Here is a 23,370-nt window from a genome sequence, read left to right as displayed (position 1 = left end):
TTCCAAGTTTACACAGATAGCTGTGTAGGTATTTCCATGTTTACAGAGATAGCATTCTAGATATTCCCATGTTTATACAGATTGCGGTGTAGTTATTTCCATGTTGATACAGATAGCTCTGCAGATGTTTCCATGTTTACAGAGATAGCATTGTGACTATTTCCATGTTTATACAGATTGCGGTGTAGTTATTTCCATGTTGATACAGATAGTGGTGTAGATATTTCCATGTTTATAGAGGTAGCGGTGTAGAGATTCCCATGTTTATACAGATCTCTTTGTCGATATTTCCATATTTCTACAGATGTCAGTGTAGATATTTCCAAGTTTATACAGATGGCATTGTAGATATTTCCATGTTCCTACAGATGTCTGTGTAGAAATTTCCATGTTTTTGCAGATGGCGGTGTAGATATTTCCAGGTTTATAGAGATGGCGGTGAAGTTATTTCTATGTTTAAAGAGATAGCAGTGAAAATATTTCCATGTTTATAGAGATGGTGGTGTAACTATTTTTATGTTTATAGAGATGGCGGTGTAGATATTTCCATGTTTATACAGATAGCGGTGTTGCTATTTCCATGTTTATAGGGATAGCGGTGTAGATATTTCCATGTTTATACAGCTCGCGGTGTAGATATTTCCATCTTTATGCAGATGGCAGTGTAGATATTTCCATGTTTATAGAGATAGCGGTGTAGATATTTCCATGTCTATAGAGATAGCGGTGTAGGTATTTCCATATTTATACAGATTGCGCTGTAGATATTTCCATCTTTATGCAGATGGCGGTGTAGGTATTTCCATGTTTATACAGATAGCAGTGAAGATATTTCCATGTTTATACAGATAGTGGTGTAGCTATTTCCATGTTTATACAGATGGCGGTGTAGATACATCCATGTTTCTGAAGATGGCAGTGTAGATATTTTCATGTTTATACAGATGGCGGTGTAGATATTTCCATGTATATAGAGATTGCAGTGTAGATATTTCCATGTTTATACAGAAAGAGGTGTAGGTATTTCCATGTTTATAGAGATAGCGGTGTAGATATTTCCATGTTTATGTAGATGGGAGTGTAGATATTTCCATGTTTATACAGATGGCTCGGTAGATATTTCCATGTGTATACAGATGGCGGTGTAGATATTTCCATGTTTATACAGATGGCGCTGTAGATATTTCCATGTTTATGTAGATGGGAGTGTAGATATTTCCATGTTTATACAGATAGCGGTGTAGATATTTCCATGTTTACAGAGATAGCGGTGTAGATATTTCCATCTTTGCACAGATTGCGCTGTAGCTATTGCCAAATTTACACAGATAGCGGTGTAGATATTTCCAAGTTTACACAGATAGCTGTGTAGATATTTCCATGTATACACAGATAGCATTGTAGATATTTCAATATTTATATAGATTGCGGTGTAGTTATTTCATGTTGATACAGATAGCTCTGTAGATATTTCCATGAATTCAGAGATAGCATTGTAGATATTTCCATGTTTATACAGATTGCGGTGTAGTTATTTCCATGTTGATAGAGATAGCGGTGTAGATATTTCCATGTTTATACAGGTAGCGGTGTAGAAATTCCCATGTTTATACAGAACGCTTTGTAGATATTTCCATCTTTCTACAGATGTCAGTGTAGATATTTCAAAGTTTATACAGATGGCAGTGTAGATACTTCCATGCTCATACAGATGTCTGTGTAGATATTTCCATGTTTTTGCAGATGGCAGTGCAGATATTTCCATGTTTATAGAGATGGCGGTGTTGTTATTTCTATGTTTGAAGAGATAGCGGTGTAAATATTTCCATGTTTATAGAGATGGTGGTTTAATTATTTTTATGTTTATAGAGATAGCGGTGTAGATATTTCCATGTTTATACAGATAGCGGTGTAGATATTTCCATGTTTACAGAGATAGCGGTGTAGATATTTCCATCTTTGCACAGATTGCGCTGTAGCTATTGCCAAATTTACACAGATAGCGGTGTAGATATTTCCAAGTTTACACAGATAGCTGTGTAGATATTTCCATGTATACACAGATAGCATTGTAGATATTTCAATATTTATATAGATTGCGGTGTAGTTATTTCATGTTGATACAGATAGCTCTGTAGATATTTCCATGAATTCAGAGATAGCATTGTAGATATTTCCATGTTTATACAGATTGCGGTGTAGTTATTTCCATGTTGATAGAGATAGCGGTGTAGATATTTCCATGTTTATACAGGTAGCGGTGTAGAAATTCCCATGTTTATACAGAACGCTTTGTAGATATTTCCATCTTTCTACAGATGTCAGTGTAGATATTTCAAAGTTTATACAGATGGCAGTGTAGATACTTCCATGCTCATACAGATGTCTGTGTAGATATTTCCATGTTTTTGCAGATGGCAGTGCAGATATTTCCATGTTTATAGAGATGGCGGTGTTGTTATTTCTATGTTTGAAGAGATAGCGGTGTAAATATTTCCATGTTTATAGAGATGGTGGTTTAATTATTTTTATGTTTATAGAGATAGCGGTGTAGATATTTCCATGTTTATACAGATAGCGGTGTTGCTATTTCCATGTTTATAGAGATAGCAGTGTAGATATTTCCATGTTTATACAGCTCGCGGTGTAGATATTCCCATGTTTATACAGACAGCGGTATAGATATTTCCATGTCTATAGAGATAGCGGTGTACGTATTTCCATATTTATACAGATTGCGGTGTAGATATTTCCATCTTTATACAGATTGCGGTGTAGGTATTTAAATGTTTATTCAGATAGCAGTGAAAATATTTCCCTGTTTATACAGATAGTGGTGTAGATATTTCCATGTTTATACAGATGGCGGTGTAGATACATCCATGTTTCTGAAGACGGCGGTGAAGATATTTTCATGTTTATACAGATGGCGGTGTAGATATTTCCATGTATATAGAGATTGCAGTGTAGATATTTCCATGTTTATGGAATAAGCGGTGTAGTTATTTCCATGTTTATAGAGATAGCGGTGTAGATATTTCCATATTTATACAGATAGCGGTGTAGATATTCCCATGTTTCTACAGATGGCGGTGTAGATATTTCCTTGTTTATACAGACAGCTGTGTAATTATTTCCATGTTTATACAGGTAGTGGTGTAGATATTTCCATTTTTACAGAGATAGCGTTGTAGATATTTCCATCTTTGCACAGATTGCCTTGTAGATATTACCAAGTTTACACAGATAGCTGTGTAGATATTTCCATATTTACACACATAGCGTTGTAGATATTTCCATGTTTATACAGACTGCGGTGTAGATATGTCTATGTTTATACAGATAGCGGTGTAGATATTTTCATGTTTATACAGATAGCGGTGGAGATATTTCCATGTTTATAGAGACAGCGGTATAGATATTTCCATGTTTATACAGATAGCGGTGTAGATATTTCCATGTTTACAGAGATATCAGTGTAGATATTTCAATATTTTCACAGATTGTTGTGTACATATTTCCATTTTTACACAGATAGCTGTGTAGATATTTCCAAGTTTACACAGATAGCTGTGTAGATATTTCCAAGTTTACACAGATAGCTGTGTAGATATTTCCATGTTTACACAGATAGCATTGTAGATATTTCCAAGTTTATACAGATAGCGGTGTTGATATTTCCATGTTTATACAGATAGCGGTGTAGATATTTCCATGTTTATACAGATAGCAGTGGAGATATTTCCCTGTTTATACAGATAGCGATGTAGACATTTCCATGTTTATAGAGATAGCGGTGTAGATTTTCCATGTTTATACAGATGGGTGTTTAGATATTTCCATGAGTGTACAGATGGCAGTGTAGATATTTCCATGTTTATACAGATAATGGTGTAGATATTTCCATGTTTACAGAGATTGCGGTGCAGATATTTCCATCTTTGCACAGATTGCGCTGTTGGTATTGCCAGATTTACCCAGATAGCGGTGTAGATATTTCCAAGTTTACACAGATAGCTGTGTGGATATTTCCATGTTTACAGAGATAGCATTGTAGATATTTCCATGTTTATACAGATTGCGGTGTAGTTATTTCCATGTTGATACAGATAGCGGTGTAGCTATTTCCACGTTTATACAGGTAGCGGTGTAGAAATTCCCATGTTTATACAGGTCGCTTTGTAGACATTTCCATCTTTCTACCGATGTCTGTTTAGATATTTCCATGTTTATGCATATGGCGGTGTAGATATTTCCATGTTTATAGAGATGGCTGTGTAGTTATTTCTATTTTTATAGAGATAGCGGTGTAAATATTTCCATGTTTACATAGATTTTGGTGTAACTATTTTCATGTTTATGCAGATAGCGGTGTATATATTTCCATGTTTATACAGCTCGCGGTGTAGATATTTCCATCTTTATACAGATGGCAGTGTGGATATTTCCATGTTTATACAGATAGCGGTGTAGATATTTCCATGTCTATAGAGATAGCGGTGTTGGTATTTCCATATTTATACAGATTGCGGTGTAGATATTTCCATCTTTATACAGATGGCAGTGAAGATATTTCCATGTTTATACATATACTGGTGTAGATACTTCCATGTTTATACAGATGGCGGTGTAGATACTTCCATGTTTCCGAAGACGGTGGTGTAGATATTTTCATGTTTATAGAGATGGCGGTGTAGATATTTCCATGTTTATACAGCTCGTGGTGTAGATATTTCCATCTTTATAGAGATGGCAGTGTAGATATTTCCATGTTTATACAGATAGCGGTTTAGATATTTCCATGTTTATACAGATGGCGGTGTAGATACTTCCATGTTTATACAGATATGGGTTTAGATATTTCCATGTTTATACATACAGCTGGGTTGTTATTTCCATGTTTATACAGATAGCGGTGTAGATTGTTCCATGTTTATGGAGATGGCGATGTAAATATTTTCAAATTTACAGTGATGGAGATGTAGTTATTTCCATGTTTATACAGATGACTGTGTAGATATTTCCATGTATATACAGATGGCGGAGTAGATATTTCCTTGTTTATTCAGATAAAGGTGGAGATATTTCCTTGTTTACAGATCGTGGTGTAGATATTTCTATGTTTATTAAGAGAGCCGTGTAGATATTTCCATGTTTATACAGGTAGCAGTGTACATATATCCATGTTTACACAGATCATTGTGTAGATATTTCCATTTTCCTCAGATGGCAGTTCAGATATTTCCATGTTTATACAGATGGCGGTGTAGAAATATCCATGTTTATGCAGACAGCGGTGTAGATATTTCCATGTTCATTCAGAAGGCGGTGTATATATTTCCATGTTTACAGAGATGGCGGAGTAGATACTTCTATGTTTATAGAGATAGCGGTGTAGGTATTTCCATGTGTATAAAGATAGTGGTGTAGGTATTTCCATGTTTATAGAGATAGCGGTGTAGATATTTCCATGTTTATTCAGATAGCGTAGAAGTTATTTCCATGTTTATACAGATGGCGGTGTAGATAGTTTCATGTTTATGGAGATGGCCGTGTAGATATTTTCACGTTTATAGTGATGGCGGTGTAGATATTTCCATGTTTACAGAGATAGCGGTGTAGATATTTCCATGTTTATACAGATGGCGGTGTAGATATTTCCATGCTTATACAGATGGCAGTGTAGATATATCCATGTTTATACAGATAGCGTTGGAGATATTTCCATATTTATAAAGATAGCGTTGTAGATTTTCCATGTTTATACAGATAACGGTGTAGATATATCCATGTTTATACAGATAGCGGTGTAGATATTTCCATGTTTATACAGATAGTGGTGTTGGTATTTCCATGTTTATAGAACTAGTATTGTAGATATTTCCATGTTTATACAGCTCGCGTTGTTGTTATTTCCACCTTAATAGAGATGACAGTGTAGATAATTCCATGTTTTTACAGATAGTGGTGTAGATACCACCGTGTTTATACAGAGGGTGGTGTAGATATTTCCATGTTTATGGAGATCACGGTGCAGATATTTTCAGGTTTATAGAGATGGCGGTGTAGATATTTCCACGTATATAGAGATTGCGGTGTAGATATTTCCATGTTTATAGAGATAGCGGTGTAGGTATTTCCGTGTTTATAGAGATGGCGGTGAGGATATTTCCATGTCAATGCAGATGGCTGTGTAGATATTTCCATGTGCATACAGATGGCAGCGTAGATATTTCCATGTTTAAGCTGATGGTGGTGTCGATATTTCCATGTTTATAGAGATGACTTTGTAGATATTTCCATGTTTATACAGATAGCGGTGTAGATATTTCCATGTTTATACAGATGCTGGTGTAGATATTTCCATGTTTATAGAGATGACTGTGTAGGTATTCACAGGCTTATACAGATGGCGGTGTAGATATTTCCATCTTTATAGAGATAGCCATGTAGATATTTCCATGTTGATACAGATAGCCGTGTAGAAATTTCCATGTTTATAGAGATAGCGGTGTAGATATTTCCATATTTATACAGATAGCTTGGTAGATATTTCCATGTATATACAGATAGCTGTGTAGATATTTCCATGTTTATACAGATAGCAGTGCAGATATTTCCATGTTTATACAGATCGCGGTGTAGATATTTCCATGTTTATACAGATAGTGGTGTAGATATTTCCATGTTTATACAGGTAGCGGTGTAGATATTTCCATGTTTATACAGATAGCGGTGTTGGTATTTCCATGTTTGTTCAGATAGTGGTGTAGATATTTCCATGTTTATCCAGCTCACGGTATAGATATTTACATCTTTATACAGATTGCAGTGTAGATATTTCCATGTTTACACAGATGGTGCTGTAGATACTTCCATGTTTATGGAGATGGCAGTGTAGATATTTACATGTTTATAGAGATGGCGGTGTAGATGTTTCCATGTTTATAGAGATAGTGGTGTAGATAATTCCATGTTTATAGAGATAGCGGTGTAGGTAATCCCATGTTTATAAAGATAGCGGTGTAGTTATTTCCATGTTGGTACAGGTGGCTGTGTAGATATTTCCATGTGTATACATGTGGCAGTGTAGGTATTTCCATGTGTACACAGATGGCAGTGTAGATATTTCCAACTTTATACAGATGGTGGTGTAGATACTTCCATGTTTACAGACGACTTTGTAGATATTTCCATGCTTATACAGATCACTGTGTAGATATTTCCATGTTTTTACAGATGGTGGTGGAGATATTTCCATGTTTATAGAGATGGTGGTGTGGATATTTCCGTGTTTATACAGATACCGGTGTAGATATTTCCATATTTATACAGATGGCAGTGTAGAGATTTCCATGTTTACACAGATAGCAGTGTAGATTTTTCCATGTTTATACTGACGGAGTTGTAGATATTTCCATGTTCATACAGAAGACTGTACATATTTCCATGTTTTTACAAATGGCGGTGGAGATATTTCCATGTTTATACAGATGGCATTGTGGATATTTCCATGATTATACAGAAGGTGGTGTTGATATTTCCATGTTTATAGAGATGGCGGTGTAGATATTTCCATGTTTATACAGTTGGTGTAGATATTTAGATGTTTATGCAGATGGCGGTGTAGATATTTCGAAATTTAGAGAGATAGCGGTGTAGATATTTCCATATTTATACAGAAAGCAGTGTAGATATTTCCATGTTTATACAGATAGCTGTTTAGGAATTTCCATGTTTATAGAGATAACGGTGTAGATAATTCCATGTTTATACAGATGGCTGTGTAGATATTTCCATGTGTATACAGATGGTAGTGTAGATATTTCCATGTATATACAGATGGAAGTGTGGAGGTTTCCATGTTTATACACATGAATGTGCAGATATTTCCATGTGTATACAGATGGTAGTGTAGATATTTCCATGTTTATACAGATGAAAGTGCGGCTGTTTCCATGTTTACAAACATGATTGTGTAGATATTTCCATGTTTATACAGATGGCAGTGTAGATATTTCCATGTTTATATAGATTGAGGTGTGGCTACTTCCATGATTATACAGAGAGCGGTGTAGCTATTTCCATGTTTATTAGAGGTAGCGGTGTAGATATTTCCATGTTCATACTGATGGATGTGTAGATATTTTCATGTTTATACAAATGACTGCGTACATATTTCCATGTTTTTACAGATGGCGGTGTAGATATTTCCATGTTTATACAGACAGCAGTGTGGATATTTCCATGATTATACAGGTGGCGGTGTTGATATAAACATGTATATAAAGATGGCGGTGTAGATATTTCCATGTTTATACAGATGGCGGTGTAGATATTTAGGTGTTTATGCGGATGGCGGTGTAGATATTTCCAAGTTTATAGAGATAGCGGTGTAGATATTTCCATGTTTATACAGAAAGCTGTGTAAATATTTCCATGTTTATACAGATGACTGTGTAGATATTACCACGTTTATACAGATGGCGGTGTAGAGATTTCCATGTTTATAGAGATAGCAGTGTAGTTATTTCAATGTTTATACAGATAGCGATGTAGGTATTTCCATGCTTATAGAGATAGCTATGCAATTATTTCCACATTCATACATATAGCGGTGTAGTTATTTCCATGTTTATAAAGATTGCGGTGTAGAAATTTCCATGTTGACACTGATAGCAGTGTAGATATTTCCATGTTTATACAGATGGATGTGTAGATGTTTCCATGTGTATACACATGGCAGTGTAGATATTTCATGTTTATACAGGTGGAGGTGTAGATATTTCCATGTTTATACATATGGCTGTGTAGATATTTCCATGTTTATACTGATGGTGGTGTAGATATTTCCATGTTAATACAGATGACTGTGTACTTATTTCCATGTTTAAACAGATGGCGGTGTAGATATTTCCATGTTTATAGAGATAGCCGTGTAGATATTTCCATGTTTATACAGAAACCGGTGTAGGCATTTCCATGTTTATAGAAATAGCCGTGTAGATATTTCCATATTCATAAAGATATCGCTGTAGATATTTCCATGTTTATACAGATTGCGGTGTAGTTATTTCCTTGTTTATGTAGATGGCGGTGTATATATTTCCATGATTATACAGATAGCGATGTAGATATTTTCCTGTTTATACAGATGGCGATGTAGATATTTCCATGTTTATAAAGATAGCGGTGTAGATAGTTCCATGTTTATACAGATAGCGGTGGAGATGTTTCCATGTTTATACAGATAGCGATGTAGATATTTCCGTGTTTATATAGATAGTGGTGAAGATATTTGCATGTTTATACAGATAGCATTGTAGGTATTTCCATGTTTATTCAGAGAGCGGTGTAGATATTTTCATGTTTATACAAATAGCGGTGTAGATATTTCCACGTTTATATAGATAGTGGTGTAGATATTTCCAAGTTTATACAGATAGCGGTGTAGGTATTTACATCTTTATATAGATGACGGTGTAGATATATCCATGTTTATACAAATGACTGTGTAGATATTTCCACGTTTACACAGATGGCGGTGTAGATATTTCCATGTTTATACAGATAGCAGTGTAGTTCTTTCTATGTTTATACACATAGCTGTGTAGATATCTCCATGGTTATAGAGATAGTGGTGTAGTTATTTCCATGTTTATACATATAGAGGTGTAGATATTTCCATGATTATACAGACAGCGGTGTAGATATTTCCATGTTTATACAGATAGCAGTGTGTCTATTTCCATTGTTATACAGATAGCGGTGTAGCTATTTCCATGTTTATAGAGATGGCTGTGTATATATTTCCATGTTTATACCTATGGCAGTGTAGATATTTCCATTATTATACAGATGCTGGTGTAGGTATTTCCATGCTTATAGAGATGACTGTGTAGGTATTTCCAGGTTTATACAGATGGCGGTGTAGATATTTCCAGGTTTACATAGATGGCGATGTAGATATTTCCTTGTTTATAGAGATAGAGTGTTTGGTATTTCCATGTTTATACAGATAGCTGTGTACGTATTTCCATATTTATACACATAGCGGTGTTGCTATTTCCATGATTATACAGATAGCTGTGTAGATATTTCCATGTTTATACGGCTCGCGGTGTATATATTTACATCTTTATACAGATGGCAGGGTAGATATTTCCATGTTTATACAGATGGTGGTGTAGGTAGTCCCATGTTTATGGAGATGGCAGTGTAGATATTTTCATGTTTATAGAGATGGCGGTGTAGTTATTTCCATGTTTGTAGAGATAGCCGTGTTGGTATTTCCATGTTTATAGAGATACCAGTGTAGATATTACCATGTTTATTGAGATAGTGGTGCAGGTATTTCCATGTTTATAGAGATAGTGGTGTAGATATTTCCATGTTTATACAGATGGCTGTGAATATATTTCCATGTGTATACAGATGGCAGTGTAGGTATTTCCAAGTTTATACAGGTTGTAGTGTAGATTCTTCCATGTTTATACAGATAACTTTGTAGATATTTCCATGCTTTTACAGATGGCGGTGCAGATATATCCATGTTTATAGAGATAGCGTTGTAGATATTTCCATGTTTATATCGATGGCGATATAGATATATTCTTGTTTATGTAGATGGTGTTGTAGATATTTCCATGTTTACAGGGATGGCGATGTATATATTTCCATGTTTATAGAGCAAGCTGTGTAGATATTTCCAGGTTTTTAGAGATAGCGGTGTAGATATTTCCATGTTTATACAGCTCACAGTGTAGATAATTACATCTTTATACAGATGGCAGTGTAGATATGTCCATGTTTATACAGATGGCGGTGTAGATAGTTCCATGTTTATGGAGATGTCAGTGTAGATATTTACATGTTTATAGAGATGGCGGTGTAGATATTTCCATGTTTATAGAGATAGTGGTGTAGATATTTCCATGTTTATAGAGATAGCGGTGTAGGTAATTCCATGTTTATATAGATAGCGGTGTAGTTATTTCCATGTTGATACAGATGGTGGTGTAGATATTTCCATGTTTATACAGATGACTGTGTAGATATTTTCATGTTTTTAGAGATGGCGGTGTCGATATTTCCATATTTATACAGAAATCGGTGTAGATATTTCCATGTTTATACAGATAGCGGTGTGGCTATTTCCATGTTTATGCAGATAGCGGTGTAGCTATTTCCGTGTTTATAGAGATGGCTGTGTAAATATTTCCATGTTTATACACATGGCAGGGTAGATATTTCCATGTTTATAGAGATAGCCGTTTAGATATTTCCATATTTATAAAGATAGCGCTGTAGATATTTCCATGTTTATACAGATAGCGGTGCAGATATTTCCATGTTTATACAGGTGACGGTGTACATATATCCATGTTTACACAGATTGCGGTGTAGATATTTCCATCTTTCTACAGATGGCAGTGTAGATATTTCTATGTTTATACAGATGGCGGTGTAGATATTTCCATGTTTATACAGATGGCGGTGTAGAAATTTCCTCGTTTATGTAGATAGCGGTGCAGATATTTCCATGATTATACAGATAGCGGTATAGATATTTCCATGTTTATACAGATGGCGATGTAGATATTTCCATGTTTATAAAGATAGCGTTGTAGATAGTTCTGTGTTTATACAGATAGCGGTGGAGATGTTTCCATGTTTATACAGATAGCGATGTAGATATTTCCATGTTTATACAGATTGCGGTGTAGATATTTGCATGTTTATACAGATAGCGGTGTAGGTATTTCCATGTTTATTCAGGTAGCGGTGTAGATATTTCCATGTTTATACAGATAGCGGTGTAGATATTTCCAAGTTTTTTCAGATAGTGGTGTAGATATTTCCAGGTTTATACAGATAGCGGTGTAGGTATTTCCATATTTATAGAGATGGCGCTATAGATATTTCCATGTTTATACAGATGGCGGTGGAGATATTTCCATGTTTATACAGATAGCGGTGGAGATATTTCCATGTACACAGATGGCGGTGGGGATATTTCCATGTTTACACAGATAGTGGTGTAGATATTTCCAAGTTTATACAGACAGCGGTGTAGATATTTCCATTTTTATACAGTTAGCCGTGTAGATATTTCCATGTTTATACAGATGGCTGTGTAGATATTTCCATGTGTATACAGATGGCAGTGTAGATATTTCCATGTTTATACAGATGGAGGGGTAGATATTTCCATATTTATACAGATGACTGTGTTGGTATTTCCATGTTTATACAGATGGTGGTGTAGGTATTTCCATGTTTATAGAGATAGTGGTGTAGATATTTCCATGTTCATACAGGTAGCGGTGCAGATATTTCCATGTTTATAGAGATGGCGGTGTAATTATTTCCATGTTTATACAGATAGCGGTGTTATATTTCCATGATTATACAGATGACAGTGTAGATATTTCCATGTTTATACAGATAGCGTTTTTATATTTGCATGTTTATACAGATGACGGTGTAGACATTTCCATGTTTATATACATGGCGGTGTAGATATTTCCATGTTTGTACAGATAGCGGTGTAGATATTTCCATCTTTATACAGACAGTAGTGGTGTTATTTCCATGTTTATACAGATAGCGGTGTAGATATTTCCAAGTTTATACAGGTCACGGTGTAGATATTTCCATCCTTATACAGATATCATTGTAGTTATTTCCATGTTTATACAGACAGCAGTGTAGTTATTTCCTTGTTTACACAGATGGTTGTCTAGATAGTTCCATGTTTATGGAGATGGCGGTGTAGATATTTTCATGTTTGTAGAGATGACGGTGTAGATATTTCCAAGTTTATAGAGATAGCGGTATAGGTATTTCCATGTGTATAGAGATAGCGGTGTGGATGTTTCCATATTTATACTGATGGCTGTGTACATAGTTCCATGTGTATACAGATGACAGTGTTGATATTTCCATGTTTACCCAATTAGTGTCGTAGATATTTCCATGTTTATACAGATAGCGGTGTAGATATTTCCTTGTTTATATAGATAGCATTGTTGATATTTCCATGTTTTTACAGATAGCGGTGTAGATATTTCCATGTTTATACAGATAGCTGTGTACATATTTCCATGTTTACCCAGATGGCGATATAGTTACTTCTATGTTTATGGAGATGGCAGTGTAGATAATTTCATGTTTATAGAGATGTCGGTGTAGATATTTCCATGTTTATAGAGATTGCCTGTAGATATTTCCATGTTTATAGCGATAGCAGTGTAGGTATTTCCATGTGTATAGAGATAGTGGTGTAGTTATTTCCATGTAGATACAGATGGCTGTGTAGCTATTTCCATATTTATACAGATGACGGTGTAGATAGTTCCATGTTTATATAGATGGCAGTGTAGATGTTTTCATGTTTATAGAGATGGTGGTGTAGATATTTCCATGTTTATAGAGATAGTGGTGTAGATATTTCCATGTTTATAGAGATTGCGGTGTAGATTTTTCCATTGTATAGAGATAGAGTAGTAGATGCTTCCTTGTTTATACCGATGGCTGTGTAGATATTTCCATGTTTATACAGATGGCGGTGTGGATATTTCCATGTTTATAGAGATAGCCGTGTAGATATTTCCATGTTTATAGAGGTAGCGGTGCAGACATTTCCATGTTTAAAGAGATAGCGGTGTAGATACTTCCATGTTTACACAGATACCGGTGTAGATATTTCCATGTTTATATAGGTAGCGGTGTAGATATTTCCATATTTATACAGATGTTGGTGTAGAAATTTCCATCTTTATACAGATGGCACTGCAGATATTTCCAAGTTTATACAGATAGCGGTTTAGATATTTCCATGTTTACACAAATGGCGGTGTAGATAGATCCAAGTTTATACAGATAGCGGTGTAGATAATTCCATGTTTATACAGATGGCGGTGTAGATACTTCCATGTTTATACAGATGATTTGGTAGATATTTCCATGTTTTTACAGATGGCGGTGTGGAGATTTCCATGTGTATATAGATAGCGGTGTAGATGTTTCCATGTTTATATAGATGGCGGTGTATATATTTCCTTGTTTATATAGATGGCGGTGTAGATATTTCCATGTTTATAGAGATGACGGTGTATATATTTCCATGTTTATAGAGATAGCGGTGTAGGTATTTCCATGTTTATACAGATAGCGGTGTAGATATTTCCATGTTTATACAGATTGTGGTGTTGGTATTTCCATGTTTATACAGATAGCAGTGTAGATATTTCCATGTATATACAGATCACGGTGTAGATATTTTCATCTTTATACAGATGGCAGTGTAGATTTTTCCATGTTTATACGGATGGCAGTGTACATATTTCAATGTTCATAGAGATAGTGGTGTAGATATTTCCATGTTTACAGTGATAGCGTTGTATTTCCATGTTTATAGAGATAGCGGTGTAGTTGTTTCCATGTTGATACAGATGGCTGTGAAGATATATCCATGTGTATAAAGATGGCAGTGTAGGTATTCCCATGTTTATACAGATGTTGGTGTAGATATTTCCATGTCTATACAGATGACTGTGTAGATATTTCCAGGTTTTTGCAGATGGCGTTGTAGATGTTTCCATGTTTATAGAGACAGCGGTGTAGAGATTTCCATGTTTATACAGATGGCAGTGTAGATATTTCCATGTTTATACAGATAGCGGTGTAGATATTTCCATGATTACACAGATGGTGGTGTAGGTAGTTCCAGGTTTATGGAGATGGTGGTGTAGATATTTCCATGTTTATAGAGGTAGCGGTGAAGGTATTTCCATGTGGATAGAGATAGCGGTGTAGATGTTTCCATGTTTTTACTGATGGCTGTGCAGATATTTCCATGAGTATAGAGATGGCAGAGTAGATATTTCCAAGTTTATACAGATGGTGGTGTAGATACTTCCATGTTTATACAGATGACTTTGTAGGTATATCCATGAGTCTACAGATGGCGGTGTAGATATTTCCATGTTTATAGAGATAGCGGTGTAGATATTTCCGTGTTTATACAGATGGCGGTGTAGATATTTCCTTGTTTATGTATAAGGCGGTGTCGATATTTCCTTGTTTATGTATAAGGCGGTGTCGATCTTCCCGTTTATAGAGATGGCGGTGTATATATTTCCATGTTAATAGAGATAGCGGTGTAGATATTTCCATGTTTATAGAGATAGCGGTGTAGGTATTTCCATGTTTATAGAGATAGCGGAGTAGATATTTCCATGTTTATACAGATAGCGTTGTAGATATTTCCATGTTTATACAGATTGCGGTGTAGTTATTTCCATGTTTATACAGCTCACGGTGTACATATTTGCATCTTTATACCGATGGCAGTGTAGATATTTCCATATTTATACAGATGACGGTGTAGATAGTTCCATGTTTATGTAGATGGCAGTGTAAATGTTTTCTTGTTTATAGAGATGGCGGTGTAGATATTTCCATGTTTATAGAGGTAGTGGTGTAGATATTTCCATGTTTATAGAGAGAGCGGTGTAGGTATTTCCATGTTTGAGATAGCGGTGTAGTTATTTCCATGTTGATACAGATGTCTGTGTAGATATTGCCATGTGTGTACAGATGGCAATGAAGATATTTCCATGTTTATATGGGTGGTGGTGTAGATATTTCCATGTTTATACAGACGACTGTGTAGATATTTTCCTGTTTTTGCAGATGGCGGTGTAGATATTTCCATGTTTATAGAGACAGTGGTGTAGATATTTTAATGTTTATACAGATGGCGGCGTAGATATTTCCATGTTTATACAGATAGCGGTGTAAATATTTCCATGTTTATACAGATGGTCTTGTAGATAATTCGACGTTTATGGAGATGGTGGTGTAGATATTTTCATGTTTATAGAGATGGCGGTGTAGATATTTCCATGTTTATAGAGATTGTGGTGTAGATGTTTCCATAGTAAAGAGATAGCGGAGTAGATGCTTCCATGTTTATACTGATGGCTGTGTAGATACTTCCATGTTTATTCAGATGGCGGGGTGGATTTTTCCATGTTTATAGAGATAGCCGTGTAGATATTTCCATGTTTATAGGGGTAGCGGTGCAGATATTTCCATGATTGTGGAGATAGTGGTGGAGATATTTCCATGTTTATATAGATAGCTGTGCATATATTTCCATGTTTATACAGATTACTGTGTGGTTATTTCCATATTTATACACGTGGCGGTGTAGATATTTCCATGTTTATACAGTGAGCAGTGTAGATATTTCCATGTTTATACAGGTAGCAGTGTAGATATTTCCATGTTTACACAGATCGCGGTTTAGATATTTCCATCTTTGCACAGTTTGCAGTGTAGAAATTTCCATTTTTAAACAGGCAGCGGTGTAGATATTTCCATGTTTATAGTGATAGCGGTGTAGACATTTTAACATTTATACATATAGCGGTTTAGACATGTCCATGTTTATACAGATGGCAATGTAGATATTTCCATGTATATACAGATGGCGGTGTAGATATATCCATGTTTATACAGATAGCGGTGTAGATATTTCCATGTTTATACAGATAGTGGTGTAGATATTTCCATGTTTACAGAGATAGCGGTGTGGATATTTCCATCCTTGAACAGGTTGCGGTGTAGATATTTCCATATTTATACAGATAGCCGTGTAGATATTTCCATGTTTATACAGATGGCGGTGTAGATATTTCCATGTTATAGAGATAGCGGTGTTGGTATTTCCATGTTTATAATGATAACGGTGTAGATATTTCTATGTTTTTACAGGTAGCGGTGTACATATTTCCATGTTTATACGGGTAGTGGTGTTGTTATTTCCATGTTTATAGGGATAGCGTTGTAGATGCTTCCATGTTTATACAGATAGCGGTGTAGGTATTTCCATTTTTATACAGTTATCGGTGTGGATATTTCCATGTTCACAGAGATGGCTGTGTAGATATTTCCATGTTTGTACAGATGGCAGTGTAGATATTTCCCTGTTTATACAGATGGCGGTGGAGATATTTCCATGTTTATACAGATGTTGGTGTAGATATTTTCATGTTCATAGAGATATCGATGTAGATATTTCCATGTTTATACAGATAGCGGTGTAGACATTTCCATGTTTGTACAGATAGCGGTGTAGACATTTCCATGTTTATAGAGATAGCGGTGTAGATATTTCCATATTGATACAGATAGCGATGTAGATATTTCCATGTTTACACAGATAGCGGTGAAGATATTTCCATGCTTATGCAGATATCGGTGTTGATATTTCCATGTTTATAGAGATGGCGGTGTAGGTATTTCTATGTTTATAGAGATAGTGGTGTAGATATTTCTATGTTTATACAGACAGCGGTGTAGGTATTTCCACTTTTATACAGACAGCAGTGTTGGTATTTCCATCTTTATACGGATAGCAGTTAATCTACTTCCATGTTTATAGAGATGTCGGTGTAGGTATTTCCATGTTTATAGAGATTTTGGTGTAGATATTTCCATGTTTATACAGAGAGCGGTGTAGATATTTCCACGTTTATACAGACAGCGGTGTTGGTGTTTCCATGTTTATACGGATAGCAGTTTATATATTTCCATGTTTATACAGCTCGCGGTATAGATATTTCCATCTTTATACAGATGGAAGTGTAGATGTTTCCATGTTTATACAGAAAGCGGTGTAGATATTTCCAAGTTTATACAGATGGTGGTGTAGTTACTTCCATGATTATGTAGATTGCGGTGTAGATATTTTCATGTTTATAGAGATGGCGGTGTAGATATTTCCATGATTATAGAGATTGTGGTGTAGATATTTCCATGATTCTAGAGATAGCTGTGTAGGTATTTCCATGTTTATAGAGATAGCAGTGTAGATATTTCCATGTTTATACACATGGCTGTGTAGATATTTCCATTTGTATACAAACGGCATTGTAGATATTTCCATGTTTATAGAGATGGTGGTGTAGATTTTCCATGTTTATAGAGATAGTGGTGTAAATATTTCCATGTTTATACAGATAGCGGTTTAGATATTTCCATGTGTATACAGATCCCGTTGTAGATATTTCCAGGTTTATACAGATGGCGGTTTAATTATTTAAATGTTTATAGAGATAGCGGTGTAGATATTTCCATGTGTATACAGATAGCGGTGTAGATATTTCAATGTTTATACAGATAGCGGTATAGATGTTTCCATCTTTATGCAGATAGCGATGTTGACATTTCCATGTTTTTACAGATAGCGGTGTAGATATTTCCATGTTTATAGAGATGGTGGTGTAGATATTTCCATGTTTATACATATGGCTGTGAGGATATTCGCATGATTATACACATGGCAGTGCAGTTATATCCAGGTTTATAGAGATAGCGGTGTAGATATTTCCATGTTTGTAGAGATAGCGGTGTAGATATTTCCGTATTTATACAGATAGTGGTGTAGTTATTTCCACGTTTATACAGACGGTGTAGATATTTCCATGTTTCTACAAATAGTGGTGGAGATATTTCCATGTTTACAGAGATAGTGGTGTAGATATTTCCATGTTTATACAGATGGCTGTGTGGATATTTCCATGTGTATACCGACGGCGGTGTAGATATTTCCATGTTTATAGACATAGTGGTGTAGATATTTCCATGTGTATACAGAGAGCGGTGCAGATATTTCCATGTTATAGAGACAGCGGTGTAGATACTTCCATGTTTTTACAGATCGCGATGTAGATATTTCCATGTTTACACAGATAGCGGTGTAGATATTTCCATGTTTACAAAGATAGCGGTGTAGATATTTCCATCTTTGCACAGATTGCGGTGTAGATATTTCCATCTTTGCACAGATAGCGGTGTAGATATTTCCAAGTTTACACAGACAGCTGTGTAGATACTTAACCGTTTACACAGATAGTGCGGAATATATTTCCATGTTTATACAGATAGCGGTGTAGATATTTCCATGTTTATACAGATAGCGGAGTAGGAATATCCATATTTATAGAGATAGCGGTGTAGATATTTTCATGTTTATACTGATTCCTGTGTAGATATTTCCATGTGTATACAGATGGCAGTGTAGATATTTCCAAGTTTATACTCACGGAGGTGTACATATTTCCATGTTTATACAGATGACTGTGTAGATATTTCCATGATTATATAGATGCCGTTGTTGATATTTCCATGATTATTCAGATCGCGGTGTAGATATTTCCATGTTTACACAGACAGCGGTGTTGGTATTTCCATGTTTATACAGAGAGCGGTGTAGATATTTCCATGTTTCTACAGCTCACGTTGAAGATATTTGCTTGTTTGTAGTGATGGTGGTGTAGATATTTCCATGTATATACAGATGGTGATGTAGATAATTCCATGATTATGGAGATGGCAGTGTAGATATTTTCATGTTTATAGAGATGGCCGTGTAGATATTTCCATGTTTATAGGGATAGTGGTGTAGGTATTTCCATGTTTATAGAGATAGCGGTATAGATATTTCTATGTTTATAGAGATAGTGATGTAGATATTTCCAAGTTTATACAGATGGTTTTGTAGATATTTCCATGTTTATACAGATAGCGGTGTAAGTATTTCCATGTTTATACAGATAGCGTTGTAGATATTTCCATGTTTACACAGATAGCATTGTAAATGTTTCCATGTTTATAGAGATAGTGGTTTATATATTTCCATGTTTACACAGATAGCATTGTAGATATCTCCACGTTTATGGAGAGAGCAGTTTAGGTATTTCCAAGTTTATCCACATAGCGGTGTAGATATTTCCACGTTTATACAGATAGCGTTGTAGATATCTCCATGTTTATACAGATGGCGGTGTAGATATTTCTATGTTTATACACATAGTAGTGTAGAAAATTCCATGTTTATAGAGATGGCATTGTAGGTATTTCCATGTTTATGTGTATAGTGGTGTAGGTATTTCCATGTTTATACAGATAGCGGTGTCGATATTTCCATGTTTATACAGGTAGCTGTGTTGGTATTTCCATGTTTATACAGACAGCGGAGTAGATATTTCCAAGTTTATACAGATAGCGGTGTTGGTATTTCCACGTTTATACAGATAGCGTTGTAGACATTTCCATGTTTATTCAGCTCACGATGTAGATATTTCCATCGTTATACAGATGGCAGTGTAGATATTTCCATGTTAATACAGATATCGGTGTCGTTATTTCCAGTTTACACAAATGGTGGTGTAGATAGTTCCATCTTTATGGAGATGGTGGTGTAGTTATTTTCATGTTTATAGAGATGGCGGTGTAGATATTTCCATGTTTATAGAGATTGCGGTGTAGATATTCCCATGTTTATACACATAGCGGTGTAGGTATTTCCATGTTTATACAGATAGCAATGGAGATATTTCCATGTTTATACAGATAGCGGTGTAGATATTTCCATGTTTATGCAGATAGTGGTGTAGATAGCTCCATGTTTATACAGGTTGCGGTGTAGATATTTCCATGTTTATACAGATATCGGTGCAGATACCTCCATGTTTATACAGATAGCGGTGTAGATATTTCCATTTTTATACAGATAGCTGTGTAGATATTTCCAAGTTTATAGAGATAGCAGTGTAGATATTTCCATTTTTATAAAGATAGCGATGTATGTATTTCCATGTTTATTCAGATGGTGTTGTAGATAATTCCACATTTATACACATAGCGGTGTGGCTATTTGCATGTTTATACAGATGCAGTATAGATATTTCCATGTTTATACTGATAGTGGTGTAGATATTTCCATGTTTATACAGATGACTGTGTAGGTATTTCCATGTTTATACAGATGACGGTATAGATATTTCCATGTTTATAGAGATAGCCATGTAGATATTTCCATGTTTAGACAGATAGCAGTGGAGATATTTCCATGTTTATGCAGATAGCGTTGTAGATATTTCCATGTTTATACAGATGGCAGTGTAGATATTTCCATGTTTATACAGATAGCGGTATATATATTTCCAAGTTTATACAGATAGCGGAGTAGATATTTAAATGTTTTTACAAATAGCGGTGCAGATATTTCCATGTTTTTACAGATAGCGGTGTAGGTATTTCCATGTTTATAGAGATAGCGGTGTAGACATTTCCATGTTTATAGAATTAGCGGTGTAGATATTTCCATATTTATACAGACAGCGGTGTAGATATTTCCATGTTTATACTGATAGCGGTGTAGATATTTCCATGTTTATAGAGATGGCGGTGTAGGTATTTCCATATTTATACAATTAGCGGTGTAGATATTTCCATGTTTTTACAGATGGCTGTGTAGATATTTCCATGTTTAAAGAGATGGCGGTGTAGATATTTCCATGTTTGTACAGATGACTCTGTAGGTATTTCCATGTTTTCACAGATGGCAGTGTAGATATTTCCATGTTCATACAGATAGCGGTGTGGTTATTTCCATGTTTATAGAGATAGCGGTGTAGATATTTCAATGTGTATAGAGATGGCGGTGAAGGTATTTCCATGTTTATACAGATAGCAGTGTAGATATTTCCATGTGTATAGAGATAGCGGTGTAGATATTTCCATGTTTACACAGATAGCAGTTTAGTTATTTCCATTTTTGTACAGATAGCAGTGTAGATATTTCCATTTTTATAGAGATAGCGGTGGAGATGTTTCCATGTTTATAGAGATGGCTGTGTAGATATTTCCATGTTTATACAGATTGCAGTGTAGATATTTCCCTATTTATAGAGATGGCGGTGTAGATATTTCCATGTTTATACAGATGGCGGTGTAGATATTTCCATGTTCATGCAGATGGCGGTGTAGATATTTCCATGTTTATAGAGATGGCGGTGTAGATATTTCTATGTTTATATAGGTAGCGGTGTAGATATTTCCATGTTTATAGAGATGGCGGTGTAAGTATTTCCATGTTTATAGAGATGGCGGTGTAAGTATTTCCATGTTTATAGAGATAGCAGTGTAGATATTTCCATGTTTATACACATAGCGGTGTAGATATTTCGATGTTTACATATAGCGGTGCTGGTATTTCCATGTTTATACAGATAGTGGTGTAGATATTTCCATGTTTATACAGCTCACGGTGTAGATATTTGCACGTTTACACACATAGTGGTGTAGATATTTCCATGTTTGCACAGATTGCGGTGTATATATTTCCATTTTTACACAGATAGTGGTGAAGGTATTTCCATCGTTGTACAGATTGTGCTGTAGATATTTCAATCTTTACACAGATAGTGGTGTACATATTTCCATGTTTACACAGACAGCGGTGTAGATATTTCCATGTTTACACAGATAGCGTAGTATATATTTGCATGTTTATACAGATAGCGGTGTAGATATTTCCATGTTTATACAGATAGCGGTGTAGATATTTCCATGTTCATAGAGATAACGGTGTAGATATTTCCATATTTATACACATGGCGTTGTAGATATTTCCATGTTTATTCAGATGTACGTGTAGATATTTCCATGTTTATACAGATGGCGGTGTAGGTATTTCCATGTTTATACAGATAGAGGTGTGGATATTTCCATGTTTATACAGATAGCGGTGTAGATATTACCAAGTTTACACAGATAGCGGTGTAGATATTTCCATATTTGCACAGATTGCGGTGCAGTTATTTCCACCTTTACACAGATAGCGGTGTAGATATTTCCATCGTTGCACAGATTGTGCTGTAGATATTTCAATCTTTACACTGATAGTGTTGTAGATATTTCCATATTTACACAGAGAGAGGTGTAGATATTTCCATGTTTACACAGATAGCATTGTATATGTTTGCATGTTTATACAGATAGTGGTGTAGATAGTTCCATGTTTTTACAGGTAGTGGTGTAGATATTCCCATGTTTATACAGATAGCGGTGTAGGTATTTCCATGTTTATAGAGATAGCAGTGTAGACATTTCCATGTTTATATAGATAGCGGTATAGATATTTCCATATTTATACAGATAGTGGTGAAGATATTTCCATGTTTATACAGATAGCGATGTATATATTTCCATGTTTATACAGATAGCTGTGTAGTTATTTCCATGTGTATACAGATAGCAGTGTAGATATTTCCATGTTTATAGAAATGGAGGTGTAGATATTTCCAGACTTATACAGATGACTGTGTAGATATTTCCATGATTATACAGATGACTGTGTAGATATTTCCATGTTCATACAGATGGCGGTGTAGATATTTCCATGTTTATAGAGATAGCGCTGTAGATATTTCCATGTTTATACAGATAGCGGTGTAGCTATTTCCATGATTATAGAGATGGCGGTGTAGATATTTCCATATTTATACAATT

The sequence above is a fragment of the Pan troglodytes genome, chromosome 7 (genome assembly GCF_028858775.2).
Source record: "Pan troglodytes isolate AG18354 chromosome 7, NHGRI_mPanTro3-v2.0_pri, whole genome shotgun sequence".
Classification (NCBI taxonomy): Eukaryota; Metazoa; Chordata; class Mammalia; order Primates; family Hominidae; genus Pan; species Pan troglodytes.
This window is presented reverse-complemented; position numbering follows the sequence as displayed.